The sequence below is a fragment of the Bombus fervidus genome, unplaced genomic scaffold, assembly GCF_041682495.2.
Source record: "Bombus fervidus isolate BK054 unplaced genomic scaffold, iyBomFerv1 scaffold0117, whole genome shotgun sequence".
Classification (NCBI taxonomy): domain Eukaryota; kingdom Metazoa; phylum Arthropoda; class Insecta; order Hymenoptera; family Apidae; genus Bombus; species Bombus fervidus.
The window spans coordinates 15001-27500 of record NW_027212679.1 but is presented as its reverse complement, the minus strand read 5'-3'; the positions used below and the strand labels follow the sequence as shown (position 1 = coordinate 27500).

At 43.7% G+C, this 12500-nt stretch overlaps 2 non-coding genes across 2 annotated transcripts; both read left to right on the top strand.

The window, feature by feature from the left end:
• The first annotated feature begins 5714 nt into the window (after window positions 1–5714).
• On the top strand, window positions 5715–7638 carry LOC139997584 (small subunit ribosomal RNA). Its single transcript, XR_011802940.1, has one exon. It is a non-coding gene; the product is annotated as a small subunit ribosomal RNA (ribosomal RNA).
• A 2836-nt stretch (window positions 7639–10474) lies between these two features.
• Window positions 10475–10629, top strand: LOC139997581 (5.8S ribosomal RNA). Its single transcript, XR_011802938.1, has one exon. It is a non-coding gene; the product is annotated as a 5.8S ribosomal RNA (ribosomal RNA).
• The last annotated feature ends 1871 nt before the right edge of the window (window positions 10630–12500 follow it).

Genomic DNA, 12500 nt, shown 5'->3' with positions numbered 1-12500 from the left:
TTTTTTTTCGAGCGAGCGCAGCGAGCGAGCAACGCTCGAGAGCCCGTCTGACTTTGAAAAATTTTCGTACCGAACGGTTATTTCCAGTTATTTCGCTTAAAAGCGTTGTGATGCGTATATATTTTTACATAAATGGGAATATCATGTATTCCTACGTCGGGATTAAGCGTTTATTTCGTCCCGAGAACGTTAAAAAAAAATTTTAATCGAACCGTTTTTTCGAATTTTTTCGCTTAAAAGCGTTACAAGGTGCTAATATTTGTGCATAAATCGCTTTAGAATGACGTTTTACATCGGGATTAAGCGTTTATTTCGTCGCTGGAAAGTTATATAAAAAAAGTATGATCGCGCCCGGGACGTTGGAACTTAGTCGCATTCTCGACCGGTACGTAGGGACTTAGAAAAATTTTCGACCGAAAAGTTATTTCGAGTTATTTCGCTTAAAAGCGTTATAAGGTATGAATATTTTTATAGAAATCGTTATGGTTCGACGAATTCTAGTCGACTGTAACGATTTCGTTTTATTTTTTTAAAAAATTGCCCCCTCCGGACCGACATGACCGGGCGGTTGGCACTTCGTCGATCCCCCGGCCGGTACGTAGGGACTTAGAAAAATTCCGGTCCAAAAGTTATTTCGAGTTATCTCGCTAAAAAGCGTTACGAGGTATGAATATTTTTATATAAATGGCAATATTATGTATTTCTACGTCGGGATTAAGCGTTTATTTCGTCCCGAGAACTTTAAAAAAAATTTTTAATCGAACCGTTTTTTCGAATTTTTTCGCTTAAAAGCGTTACAAGGTACGAATATTCTTGCATAAATCGCTTTAGAATGACGTTTTACGTCGGGATTAAGCGTTTATTTCGTCGCTGGAAAGTTATATAAAAAAAGTATGATCGCGCCCGGGACGTTGGAACTTAGTCGCATTCTCGACCGGTACGTTGGGACTTAGAAAAATTTCGGACCGAAAAGTTTTTTCGAGTTATTTCGTTAAAAAGCGTTACGAGGTATGAATATTTTTATAGAAATCGTTATGGTTCGACGAATTCTAGTCGAACGTAACGATTTCGTTTTATTTTTTTAAAAAATTGCCCCCTCCGGACCGACATGACCGGGCGGTTGGCACTTCGTCGATCCCCCGGCCGGGACGTAGGGACTTAGAAAAATTCCGGACCGAAAAGTTATTTCGAGTTATCTCGCTTAAAAGCGTTATGATGCGTATATATTTTTACATAAATAGCAATATTACGTATTTCTACGTCGGGATTAAGCGTTTATTTCGTCCCGACAACGTTAAAAAAAAATTTTTAATCGAACCGTTTTTTCGAATTTTTTCGCTTAAAAGCGTTATAAGGTGCGAATATTCTTGCATAAATCGCTTTAAAATGACGTTTTACATCGGGATTAAGCGTTTATTTCGTCCCCGAAAGGTGCCGTAAAAAATTTACGATCGCGCCCGAGACGTTGGAACTTAGTCGCATTCTCGAGCGGTACGTTGGGACTTAGAAAAATTTCGGACCGAAACGTTATTTCGAGTTATTTCGCTTAAAAGCGTTACGAGGTATGAATATTTTTATAGAAATCGTTATGGTTCGACGAATTCTAGTCGAACGTAACGATTTCGTTTTATTTTTTTAAAAAATTGCCCCCTCCGGACCGACATGACCGGGAGGTTGGCACTTCGTCGATCCCCCGGCCGGTACGTAGGGACTTAGAAAAATTTCGGACCGAAAAGTTATTTCGAGTTATCTCGCTTAAAAGCGTTACGAGGTATGAATATTTTTATATAAATGGGAATATTATGTATTTCTACGTCGGGATTAAGCGTTTATTTCGTCCCGAGAACTTTAAAAAAAATTTTTTAATCGAACCGTTTTTTCGAATTTTTTCGCTTAAAAGCGTTACAAGGTGCTAATATTTGTGCATAAATCGCTTTAAAATGACGTTTTACATCGGGATTAAGCGTTTATTTCGTCGCTGGAAAGTTATATAAAAAAAGTACGATCGCGCCCGGGACGTTGGAACTTAGTCGCATTCTCGAGCGGTACGTAGGGACTTAGAAAAATTTCGGACCGAAAAGTTTTTTCGAGTTATTTCGTTAAAAAGCGTTATGAGGTACGAATATTTTTATATAAATGGGAATGTTATTAAGTTTTACGTCGGGATTAAACGTTTATTTGGTCCCGAAAACGTTAAAAAAAAATAGTGGACCGACGCGACTCGGCCCGTCGGACTTTGTCATACTCTCCACCGGTACGTAGGGACTTAGAAAAATTTTCGACCGAAAAGTTTTTTCGAGTTATTTCGCTTAAAAGTGTTATAAGGTATGAATATTTTTATATAAATCGCTATATTATTATATTTTACGTCGGGATTAAACGTTTATTTGGTCCCGAAAACGTTAAAGAAAAATAGTGGACCGACGCGACTCGGCCCGTCGGACTTGGTCATACTCTCCACCGGTACGTAGGGACTTAGAAAAATTTTCGACCGAAAAGTTTTTTCGAGTTATTTCGCTTAAAAGTGTTATAAGGTATGAATATTTTTATATAAATCGCTATATTATTATATTTTACGTCGGGATTAAACGTTTATTTGGTCCCGAAAACGTTAAAAAAAAATAGTGGACCGACGCGACTCGGCCCGTCGGACTTGGTCATACTCTCCACCGGTACGTAGGGACTTAGAAAAATTTTCGACCGAAAAGTTTTTTCGAGTTATTTCGCTTAAAAGTGTTATAAGGTATGAATATTTTTATATAAATCGCTATATTATTATATTTTACGTCGGGATTAAACGTTTATTTGGTCCCGAAAACGTTAAAAAAAAATAGTGGACCGACGCGACTCGGCCCGTCGGACTTGGTCATACTCTCCACCGGTACGTAGGGACTTAGAAAAATTTTCGACCGAAAAGTTTTTTCGAGTTATTTCGTTAAAAAGCGTTATAAGGTACGAATATTTTTATATAAATCGCTATATTATTATATTTTACGTCGGGATTAAACGTTTATTTGGTCCCGAAAACGTTAAAGAAAAATAGTGGACCGACGCGACTCGGCCCGTCGGACTTGGTCATACTCTCCACCGGTACGTAGGGACTTAGAAAAATTTTCGACCGAAAAGTTTTTTCGAGTTATTTCGTTAAAAAGCGTTATAAGGTACGAATATTTTTATATAAATCGCTATATTATTATATTTTACGTCGGGATTAAACGTTTATTTGGTCCCGAAAACGTTAAAAAAAAATAGTGGACCGACGCGACTCGGCCCGTCGGACTTGGTCATACTCTCCACCGGTACGTAGGGACTTAGAAAAATTTTCGACCGAAAAGTTTTTTCGAGTTATTTCGTTAAAAAGCGTTATGAGGTATTAATATTTTTATATAAATCGTTGTATTATTATATTTTACGTCGGGATTAAACGTTTATTTGGTCCCGAAAACGTTAAAAAAAAATTTTTTATTCGAAAGGTTTTTTTGAATTATTTCGCTTAAAAGCGTTATAAGGTGCGAATATTCTTGCATAAATCGCTTTAAAATGACGTTTTACATCGGGATTAAGCATTTATTTCGTCGCTGAAAAGTTATATAAAAAAAGTATGATCGCGCCCGGGACGTTGGAACTTAGTCGCATTCTCGAGCGGTACGTAGGGACTTAGAAAAATTTCGGACCGAAAAGTTTTTTCGAGTTATTTCGTTAAAAAGCGTTATGAGGTATGAATATTTTTATATAAATCGCTATATTATTGTATTTTACGTCGGGATTAAACGTTTATTTCGTCCGTGGAAGGTTAAAAAAAAACGGACGGATACGACCGGGCCTTTGGAACTTTGTCTCATTCTGGACCGGTACGTTGGGACTTAGAAAAATTTCGGCCGGCGGAAAAGTCCGAAATACTTATTTCGAGTTATTTCGTTAAAAAGCGTTATAAGGTATAAATATTTTTGCGGAAACGGTTATATCTCTATTAAATACAACTGGATTAAACGTTTTTTCGAATTTTTTAAAAAATTTGTGTTCGACGAACTGACACGACTGCGATATTTGTTTAATTATTTCGTTAATTAACGTTGCAAGGTATATATTTTTTTGCATATTTCTCGTTGTTTCAACGTGTTCTAATCGATTAAGAACGTGGTTTTTGTCCGTATTCGTTAAAAGAGGTGGTTTACTGATGCGATTTTGAAAAAAAAAAAAAAAATTAAATTTTTCGATAAAAACTCGTTTAAAATATTAAAATAAGCGGTGCGTTAAAATATCTCGACGATAGGACGTTTTATAAGGGTACTTTATTGGAACAAAGTGGTCGAGCGTTTCAGAGACTAAGTCCGACGGTACGTTGGGACTTAGAAAAATTTCGGCCGGCGGAAAAGTCCGAAAAGCTTATTTCGAGTTATTTCGTTAAAAAGCGTTATAAGGTATAAATATTTTTGCAGAAACGGTTATATCTCTATTAAATACAACTGGATTAAACGTTTTTTTCGAATTTTTTAAAAAATTAGTGTCCGTCGAACTGACACGACTGCGATATTTGTTTAATTTTTTCGTTAATTAACGTTGCAAGGTATATATTTTTTTGCATATTTCTCGTTGTTTTAACGTGTTCTAATCGATTAAGAACGTGGTTTTTGTCCGTATTCGTTAAAAGAGGTGGTTTACTGATGCGATTTTGAAAAAAAAAAAAAAATTAAATTTTTCGATAAAAACTCGTTTGAAATATTAAAATAAGCGGTGCGTTAAAATATCTCGACGATAGGATGTTTTCTAAGGGTAGTTTATTCGAAAAAAGTGGTCGAGCGTTTCAGAGACTAAGTCCGACGGTACGCTCTAACGGAGGTTTTACATGGTAAGCGCCCGGCCGCTGGCCCGGCCGGCGCCGACCGTCCGGCCGGCGCTTTGGTATCTATAAGAGACACGTCGAGTCGGACGGTCCGGACGGAACAGCGTCGAGCGCGTGGCTATTCTACGGCCTCGGTTGAGAATTCAGTCACCGCTCCTCGAGTCTTAGTGAACTTTTTTACTATTTCTCGACTGTTCCTTCGTTCTCGTATCGACTCTTTCTCTACACTGCTGCGCCGCGGGTCGCTGTCCTGGACGTAATGACCAAATAACGTGGCAAGGTTCCCCTTAGTCGGGAAGCTGGATCCTGTATGCTCGCACTAACTTTAAAAAAAGTTAGGGCAGTGTGCTTGTTACTAACTGAGTATCAATTCATGCTGGTTCGGCAGAGACCGTTCCAAAACTTATGTTATAGCGTACGCAGTACGTTTTAAACATACGAAAGGCTAATGGGGAGCGTACTACCTTTTAGGAAGTGCGTTCTTTCTGATTGGAGAATATCAAAAGAACGAACGAATATGTTTCTTACGAGGACGGTACGTTCAGCATGCAGTTTACGTGCTTTTTACCGCTAAGGCATATTCGTTCAACCAACAAACCATTCTTACAGAATGATCCTATGAACAGAATGATCTTAAAATATTCCACACAAACAATCAAACGAACGAAAGAAAGTAAAGAGAGAGTGGCGAAATGAGAGAGAGTAGTGGCGTTCGACGTTACAACGGGAATTAAAAGGGTGTCGTCGAACGTTCACTAAGAACGAAAAGTCTCGTCGTACGGTGTTACGGACCCACCTACGACACTCTGAGGCTATTTTAAAAAGAGAGTCTTTTGACTCTAATATATAATATATATATAAAATACAAAGTTCCCTGGTTGATCCTGCCAGTAGTCATATGCTTGTCTCAAAGATTAAGCCATGCATGTCTCAGTACATGCCGCATTAAGGTGAAACCGCGAATGGCTCATTAAATCAGTTATGGTTTCTTAGATCATACTTAAACTTACTTGGATAACTGTGGTAATTCTAGAGCTAATACATGCAAACAGATTCGTACCAGAGATGGTACGAATGCTTTTATTAGATCAAAACCAATCGGTGGCGGATGGCTCGTCCGTTCGTCCATCGTTTGTTTTGGTGACTCTGAATAACTTTGTGCTGATCGCATGGTCATCTAGCACCGGCGACGCATCTTTCAAATGTCTGCCTTATCAACTGTCGATGGTAGGTTCTGCGCCTACCATGGTTGTAACGGGTAACGGGGAATCAGGGTTCGATTCCGGAGAGGGAGCCTGAGAAACAGCTACCACATCCAAGGAAGGCAGCAGGCGCGCAAATTACCCACTCCCGGCACGGGGAGGTAGTGACGAAAAATAACGATACGGGACTCATCCGAGGCCCCGTAATCGGAATGAGTACACTTTAAATCCTTTAACGAGGACCAATTGGAGGGCAAGTCTGGTGCCAGCAGCCGCGGTAATTCCAGCTCCAATAGCGTATATTAAAGTTGTTGCGGTTAAAAAGCTCGTAGTTGAATCTGTGTGTCACAGTGTCGGTTCACCGCTCGCGGTGTTTAACTGGCATTATGTGGTACGTCCTATCGGTGGGCTTAGCTCCTCGCGGGGCGGTCCAACTAATATCCCATCGCGGTGCTCTTCACTGAGTGTCGAGGTGGGCCGATACGTTTACTTTGAACAAATTAGAGTGCTTAAAGCAGGCTACCTTCGCCTGAATACTGTGTGCATGGAATAATGGAATAGGACCTCGGTTCTATTTTGTTGGTTTTCGGAGCCCCGAGGTAATGATTAATAGGGACAGATGGGGGCATTCGTATTGCGACGTTAGAGGTGAAATTCTTGGATCGTCGCAAGACGGACAGAAGCGAAAGCATTTGCCAAAAATGTTTTCATTAATCAAGAACGAAAGTTAGAGGTTCGAAGGCGATCAGATACCGCCCTAGTTCTAACCATAAACGATGCCAGCCAGCGATCCGCCGAAGTTCCTCCGATGACTCGGCGGGCAGCTTCCGGGAAACCAAAGCTTTTGGGTTCCGGGGGAAGTATGGTTGCAAAGCTGAAACTTAAAGGAATTGACGGAAGGGCACCACCAGGAGTGGAGCCTGCGGCTTAATTTGACTCAACACGGGAAACCTCACCAGGCCCGGACACCGGAAGGATTGACAGATTGATAGCTCTTTCTTGATTCGGTGGGTGGTGGTGCATGGCCGTTCTTAGTTGGTGGAGCGATTTGTCTGGTTAATTCCGATAACGAACGAGACTCTAGCCTGCTAAATAGACGTAAATTATGGTATCTCGAAGGCCCCCGGCTTCGGTCGGCGGGTTTTTACTACCAACGTACAAACAAATCTTCTTAGAGGAACAGGCGGCTTCTAGCCGCACGAGATTGAGCAATAACAGGTCTGTGATGCCCTTAGATGTTCTGGGCCGCACGCGCGCTACACTGAAGGAATCAGCGTGTTTTCCCTGGCCGAAAGGCCCGGGTAACCCGCTGAACCTCCTTCGTGCTAGGGATTGGGGCTTGCAATTATTCCCCATGAACGAGGAATTCCCAGTAAGCGCGAGTCATAAGCTCGCGTTGATTACGTCCCTGCCCTTTGTACACACCGCCCGTCGCTACTACCGATTGAATGATTTAGTGAGGTCTTCGGACTGGTGCGCGGCCAATGTGATAAGCATTGCCGATGTTACCGGGAAGATGACCAAACTTGATCATTTAGAGGAAGTAAAAGTCGTAACAAGGTTTCCGTAGGTGAACCTGCGGAAGGATCATTAACGAAAAATACAAAAACACAAAGAATATATTTGACTTGAACACTGTATAATAAAATATATATAATATCGTCGGTAAGGAGCCGTACTCCTCCTATATCGACACAAAGTATATACGACGTATTAACAAGCTATATACTTTGACAAAAGCCAAATTTTTTACAATAAGGAGGTGGGAGACGCTCCAGTTACGAAACTATACGAAGAGTGTGGCACTCTCTCTCGATCATCGGGATGAAGAGATATACTTTTACACGAATAATTCGAGGCGCCTGCGTGAGGTCGTACACAGAAAGACCCGCCGTCTCCGAATAATATTATAACAAACGAAAAACTTAAAAATATTCTCGAGGCGCCTGCGTGAGGTCGTAAACAGAAAGACCCGCCGTCTCCGAATAATATAACACACGGAAAACTTAAAAAGATTCTCGAGGCGCTTGCGTGAGGTCGTACACAGAAAGACCCGCCGTCTCCGAATCCTATAACACGAAACCGCTACTATTAATAATAATAATAATAATAATAATAACGATATGTGAGGGAACTTGAGCTGAACACATATCGAAAAAACTAAAAGTTACAGTGGAAACCACGTGTAATGAGAAATGCGATCGAGGCGCCTGCGTGAGGTCGTACACAGAAAGACCCGCCGTCACGATCTCGTATTTCGTATTTGCATCGTGGAAATCCAACGAACGAACAATATAATATATAAACTAAAATCTCTAAAGTGCCTCGTGTCGGAGAGATCACTGCTCACACCTCTTCTATATTTCGTAGTTGCGTTGCGTAGGCCTCACCTCCTAGCAACGGGACATAAGGAAGACTGCTCTTTGGGATCGAACGAAGCGTCTATAACGAGTCGTCGACGAGAGCGAAAGAACGCGAATAGCGAGCCGCAGAAAAATAGGATACCGAATTATATATCTTCGAAGGTTCTCTTCGAAGATCCATGGATACCTATATCTGCGCGTCTCCAGCTATCTCGCGCGTCTCTCCAAACTCTCGTCGTTCCTCGAAACGTGCTTCCTACCCAAAGGGCGTTCGTTCTTCCTATGTCGTTTCGTTGTCGTTCGTTTCAACGGCGAACGATATACGATGTTCGACAAAACGAAACCACGTTGTACGTTCGTACTCGTGGATCGGGTAACCTAGAACGAAAACGCATTGCGTGGATGTTGGCCCGAAAAGATATATACCAGTGCGAGTGATGGTAAAGAGTATAACGATTCTTAACTAGACGAAGTTGGTTCGGAGGGGACCGCCGGCCGTCTCTCTATCCTCGCGAGTCTAATGCCTCGTTCCGTCGCTAGAGTTTTTCAAACTCTGCTTCTGGCTATCGGGAAGAATAGACCGCGCGCGAGGAAGAGGAACGACGACCGTGCGCGTCCCATCGATTTTTTTTATTTTTACCTGAACCACCGAAGTCGATTCAGAGGGGACCGCCGGCCGTCTCTCTATCCTCGTTGTCGTGAGTCATATGCCTCGTTCCGTCGCTAGAGTTTTTCAAACTCTGCTTCTGGCTATCGGGAAGAAACGACCGCGCGAGGAAGACGACGACGACGACGACCGTGCGCGTCCCATCGAATTTTTTTTTATTTTTACCTGATCGACGGAAGTTTCGTCCGGTTCGTCTCTTTTACCATCGTCTCGTCGACCCGTTCAGAGGGGACCGCCTGTCCATATCCTCGTTGTCGTGAGTCATATGCCTCGTTCCGTCGCTAGAGTTTTTCAAACTCTGCTTCTGGCTATCGGGAAGAAACGACCGCGCGAGGCCGATGGCTGCGAGTCCCATCGAATTTTTTTTAAACGCACGCACACACATACACCTGAACGGAGATGCGTTCCTTTTCGTCGCGATTTTTCGCGCTTTAGTCGTCGTTGTCGCCATCCGTTCGGAGGGGACCGCCGGCCGTCTCTCTATCCTCGTTGTCGAGAGTCTAATGCCTCGTTCCGTCGCTAGAGTTTTTCAAACTCTGCTTCTGGCTATCGGGAAGAAAAGACCGCGCGAGGAAGAGGAAGGACGACCGTGCGCGTCCCTTTCGAATTTTTTTTTATTTTTACCTGAGCGACCAAAGTGGATTCAGAGGGGACCGCCGGCCGTCTCTCTATCTTCGTTGTCGCGAGTCTAATGCCTCGTTCCGTCGCTAGAGTTTTTCAAACTCTGCTTCTGGCTATCGGGAAGAATAGACCGCGCGCGAGGAAGAGGAAGGACGACCGTGCGCGTCCCATCGATTTTTTTTATTTTTACCTGAACCACCGAAGTCGATTCAGAGGGGACCGCCGGCCGTGTCTGTATCCTCGTTGTCGAGAGTCTAATGCCTCGTTCCGTCGCTAGAGTTTTTCAAACTCTGCTTCTGGCTATCGGGAAGAAACGACCGCGCGAGGAAGACTACGACCGTGCGCGTCCCATCGATTTTTTTTTACCCGAACGATGGAGATGCATATCGGCTGTTTGCTTCGAATAACTGGACGAGAGGAACGAACATATATATATATCATGGGCTAGCCACCGTGCGCTTTCTTCGCGAGATCGTGTGCTGTACAGAGGATTCAGAATCGGGTGTTATATCCCCGTCGTTTCCTGACGAACGGAGCTTCGATCTCGTTGGTTGTTATATATTATAATGCACTTTACGCCCGGTCGGCGGGCTGCGTGTGTCGTCGCGCAGTCCGTCCGATTTCGTTTTCGAACGTATTTTCGTGTCGTCAATCATATGGCGACTTCCGCGCGTTCGATTCCCGTTGGTCGGACGTTTGTCGGATATCGGCTTCTTTCGAACCGAGAATAAGAGTACAAAAACCTGAGTACACAAACAAAAATCCATGCATAAACGATTACCCTGAACGGTGGATCACTTGGCTCGTGGGTCGATGAAGAACGCAGCTAATTGCGCGTCAACGTGTGAACTGCAGGACACATGAACATCGACATTTCGAACGCACATTGCGGTCCACGGATACAATTCCTGGACCACGCCTGGCTGAGGGTTGCTCACGTAAACCTAAGACTGCTTGCGTTGCGTATCGTTGCTCTCGGTCCGTATCTCTCTGTTCTTTCTTGCCTCGTCGACAGCCCGCCGTCGTTCGTTTTATCTTTAAACGAACGTTTCTGAGTCGGAGGACGAGCGCCAAGCAAAAGAATACGAATTAAAGAGCGGTCGAGGGCTCGTACGCGACGTACGAGCGATTGTTGGACGTTCGTCGGCGTTCGTCGCTGGATCGTGTGGAGACCGGCGTACGCATGCTCTCGATACAAATATATATGAAAAATCTATCGCGTTCACGGGAGACTCGCAAAACTACCTCCGTCTCTTCTCTGTCCCTTCTTGGCTTGACAACCCGCCGTCGTTCGTGTTTTACGAACGTTTCTGAGTCGGACGAAGCGCAAGAAGAAGGATACGAATTAAAAGAGCGCGGAGAGAACCGTCGTCGTCGACGCGGTTATCGAGATACACAGAGCGAGTTTTCTTCGTGGCCGATTTTTTTTTTCTTTTTGTATCAGCCTCTGCTACGTTTTGTTAGTCTTCGATAAGCACGAATGACCGCGCCCCCGACGTCGTCTTAAATGAATTTTTGGCGAGACTGAGAGAAAGCAAAAATATTTTTGAACAAAGTCAGTCGAGAGAGGAGAGAAAAGAGAACCAAGATATTAAAACCTAAACCTAAACTTGGTGGCGTAACGAAAAACTGTGTGCCTTAAAGAAACACAACCGTCTTTTCATCAAGATGTTTTTACTCGTACAGCCCCAGGGATCGAATACCCACTCCGTCTGTTCGTGCGGCAGAGATGTATTCTGCAGGCGCGAGACGACTGACGAGAAGACAACGAGGACCGTCGCATCGATGGGTCGTCGTTGCGTTTTTCATCCTCTGTGCTTTTTTCTGTTCTTCGCGAACCCAGAGAAAGCCGTAGATCCGGGAACGGACACACGAGATTTCTTCGAACGCTGATGACTTAGGGAGATGATCCCCAGCGTTGCGCGGAGATCGGAGAGTACGCGTACATGTATCGGGACGAATTTTTCCCCGTCGGTCGCGTATCTCTCTGCCCGCGCGCCTGGCCCAAAGCCACGTTCGTCGGAAATCAACGAAAAGTGTGTTACGATCTAGCGTGCGTCTACGATCGGCTATATTTAAGGGTGACGAAGAAGAGAAAAGCTCACGGTGTTGCGCAACGTTTCTGTACTCGATTTTAAGATGTGCATGTGAGTCCGTTACAAAGTTGTTCGGATCGTCGAAAATAGTCGTTTTCGTCGTCGTGCGAAAGAGAATAATCTCTGACATTGGCACGGAGAGATCGCGCAGAGGAAGAGAACGATCCTCTTTGGCGAGGCTCGAGAAAGACTAACGAAACTTGATTAGAGACGAGGTATACACGCGCCGTACGTACGACGTACGCGCGTGTGATTTTTTTTTGCTTTAAGGCGATTCGGCGCTCCGAGTATTAGAGAAAAAGAGATCGTTGGTCATCCCATGTCTCTTCGTCGTCTATCGCTGGACCGCGCATCCTAACGTATCGCCGGTCGTCCAGTCCCCGAGTAATAAATTCACCCCGTTGTGTACGTCTCGCGCTCGCTTTTCCACTTGCGTGAGTTCCCGTGCGTTTTCGTCGTTGGTACAGAGCAAAGAAACCGATATGTTATATACATGTCGCGTGTTCGATCTCTGTGCCAGCAATAACAGGCGAAAACAAGGAACCGCTGGAATCGTCGAGAAGAGAGAAACGGCTACGGGAGATATATTATACATAACACGTGTATATATATATATATATATTATACAAAGAGGACGGGCGTTAAAAACCGGAGATCGTTACGGGTGTCTTGCGTGAGTCTTAGCTCGAACATGATACGACGAACGAA